This window comes from Erythranthe guttata, chromosome 12, assembly GCF_056151865.1.
Source record: "Erythranthe guttata isolate IM_541 chromosome 12, IM_541, whole genome shotgun sequence".
NCBI lineage: Eukaryota > Viridiplantae > Streptophyta > Magnoliopsida > Lamiales > Phrymaceae > Erythranthe > Erythranthe guttata.
The window spans coordinates 8,301,492-8,304,750 of NC_142544.1; the positions used below are offsets into that span (position 1 = coordinate 8,301,492).

General features: G+C 35.4%; 1 long non-coding RNA gene across 1 annotated transcript; it reads left to right on the plus strand.

Moving 5' to 3' along the window:
- Positions 1 to 311: 311 nt before the first annotated feature.
- On the plus strand, positions 312 to 2,445 carry LOC148766380 (uncharacterized). The gene is made up of 2 exons (XR_016034885.1): positions 312 to 548; positions 2,121 to 2,445. It is a non-coding gene; the product is annotated as an uncharacterized LOC148766380 (long non-coding RNA).
- The last annotated feature ends 814 nt before the right edge of the window (positions 2,446 to 3,259 follow it).

The window sequence follows — 3,259 nt, forward strand, 5'->3', positions numbered from 1 at the left end:
ACCTAGTTCCCTAGTTTATAGACTAGGCATGCTTTTCACTCCACTTTAAGTAAGACCAAAAGTCTTTCTTCTTCTCCCTCCTTCCTCTTCATTTCGGCAGCCACACCACCACCACCATAGCCACCATTTTCTCAAGCTTGAACCACCCAAGAACCACCACCACTCCCATTTTCGAAAATTGCAAAATCACCCCCAACCCACCTAAAGATTTAATTGCCAAGAAGCCCCTCCTCAATACTTACCCATTAAGGTTGCAAGCCTCTTCATTCTATAAATAAAACCCATTACCAAGTGTTTTCTCATCTCCCCACTACAATCCTAAGAAATCTCTCTTCTCTTCTTTCTTCTTCCATTTTCGAAATTAGTAGTAGAAGAAGCTCAAAATATTTTCTTCAAGAGATTCTTGAATTTGAATGTAAGAGCTTCATCTCCTCTCTTATTCGAAAATTTCCTCTCTTCCTTCTTCATATTGTTTTGTAATCTAATTCTTTATCTCTTCTTGTATTAGAGAGAAAAGAGCTAACAAATCCTTCCCCTAAAGAGTATAGGTGAGAATTCTTGAATTCTTGCTCAAACCTACAACACCACTAGTATTTTCGGTTTTTATGTATTTTTATGTGATTTATTTGTTGATTCTTGCATATTATTTGATTATATGGTTTAGATGATGATTGCATGTTAGTGTTTTGAAAAGATAACCTTGTTCTTGAAATTCTACGATTTTTTCGAAAATTTGGGGAAAAATGTTTTAAATGGCTTATTTGGCTTAATTAGTGCCTTGCATGTGTTGATCTAGTGTTTGATTGTTGAATTTTGGAAAGAAAATGAATTTTTGGCCTAGCCATGAAACTTTCGAAAATTTGGGGAAAAATGTTTTAAATGGCTTATTTGGTTTAATTAGTGCCTTGCATGTGTTGATCTAGTGTTTGATTGTTGATTTGTGAAAAGAAAATGAATTTTTGACTTAACTAAGGAACTTCGAATGTTTTTAGGTAAAATGCTTAAAATTGCTTATGTGGTTTATTTTGTGTTTTGCATGTGTTGATCTTGTGTTGATTGTTGTTTTAAGGCCTTGCATGTTAAGGTTGGTGATTGATTGTCGATCCAAGGTCTTGCATGTTAAGATCTAGTGATTGATGGTTGATCTAAAGTCTTGCATGTTAAGATCTAGTGTTTTCTATGAAAAATGGTTAAGAACTAAGAATTTGTGCTAATTTGATTTAAAATACTCTTGCATGTGAAGATCTAGTGTATTTGCTTGAATAAATGTAAAGATGGAAGTCTTGAATTTTATTCTTGTAAAAATGCTAGATCTAGTGAACTTTGATGTTAGATTGTTTTTGCATGTTAAGATTTCGGTTATTTCTACGTTTTTATGACTAAATGACTTTGTGAAACTTTATGTGTATTTTCTATGTGCTCCTATGTGCTCTTGCTTGCTTATGTGAATCATTGGGTGTGAGGATGAGAGAAAGGTAAGTAGAAAGGGGTGCATGGGTGGGTGCATTAAGTGTCATAAATTTTTAAAAAAGATAAAACTATGTTGGAAAGTCTTTCGAGGTTACGGTAAATTTCTCGGGTACGGCGAGCCGGTACCGTAGGGCCTAGGGGTGGTTTGATCCCACGTAGTTAGTCATGGTTCGAATTATATGGGGTTATTTACCGGTAACTTAGATTGGCTCTTCCGAGGGATTCCCGACAATTTTTCATGTCATGCATGTTGCATTTCGGTGTTGTTGATATAGGTGGGAAAATCTCACTCTATGGTCTTGGGACCGTAGGGTTATAAAGGTGGGAAATTCCTTCTATAATCTTCAATACGTGTCATGGCATAGGGTTATAAAGGTGGGATATTCTCACTCTATGGTCTTGGGATCATAGGGTTATAAAGGTGGGAATTATCTCACTCTATGCGTGGTGACAATTATGTGAATGAAGATTGCCGACGAAAAAGGGAAGTATATGATTGTTTTACTTCATGTTGTATGTTCATGTATAAGATATATGTATGTATATATATATATAGATATATGTATGCTCTATGTGCTATGTGTATTCGATATTACTTCAAGATTCTCATTGAGTCCTCAAAGACTCATATAGGTGTTGTATGTTTGTAGGTATACCCGATTTAGGGCCCGAGGAGTGAAGTTGGGAATCGAGCTCGAGAATCGGAAGGAGATCGTATGGAGGGGTTGTGGATAGTGTTGGCTCTCAATTTAGTTATGTGGTTTTATTTGTATAATATGCTTGTAAAAACTTTTGATACGGTTTTAGGTATTTTCTACCGTTCGCTTCCTCCGATCGGTGGAAATTATTAAAAGACGATATGTGTAATAGTAATTAGGATTACCCTATTTTGGATAATTAATCGGTAATCCGTAGTCTTTTGTAAGCGAAAGCAAATTTTCACTATTTATATGCATGCATGCTTTCGGCTAGTAATTCTTCGTGTTTTGTATCCATGTTCTAAAATTATTTTCATATAGGTTCTCTGCTTAGAAAATCATGAAATTTTAGGAGTCTCTGCATCTCTCTGTCCGAATCAGTTTGATAGGTCTTGTGCATGATTTGGGTAAGAATTCATTTAGTTATGATTTAATTCTCACTACTGCATTGAAACAGGGCCATTCGGGTGTTTTCTGGTCTATCTGGAGTTTTACTCACCCAAATGCCTTGTTTCCACTTGGAAAATGTTTTAAACTTGCCTTTCTGCCTTGGGGTATAATTTGGTAGTTTTTGGGTCAGTGAGGAATTTATTATGAATTTTCAAAACTCCCTCCCCTGTTCTGGATTTTTAAACTGAGTGACTGTGCCATTTTATTTATTTCTCCTAAATGGCCATGCATCTTTCAAAATTGTTTTAACTGAGTGATCAAGACCCATGTTAGATGGTATGGTATAATTTTGGGGTTATTTGCATGAGTAGTTTAAGAGGAATTAATTTTTAAAGCTTCTGCATTGAATCTGTCCGCATTTGCCTTAAGTCCATCATGCCTAGTTACTTTCTAGTCTTGCATTTAGCATGCATTGGTGTTAAATATTTGATTAGGGTTTAGCAAGTTGTGCCCTCTCTCCCTCTGATATAAAAAGAAAAAAATTTCACGTAAATTTATATCCACAAAAATCATGTTTTCAAAAGTCTTCCGCTGAGATTACATATAATAAGGGTAATCGAGAGAGGGGTGTCACATTATTATTCCCCCAATTCCTTCAAGTATGCAAGTAATTAACCCGGATTATTAACCTAAGATGCTAA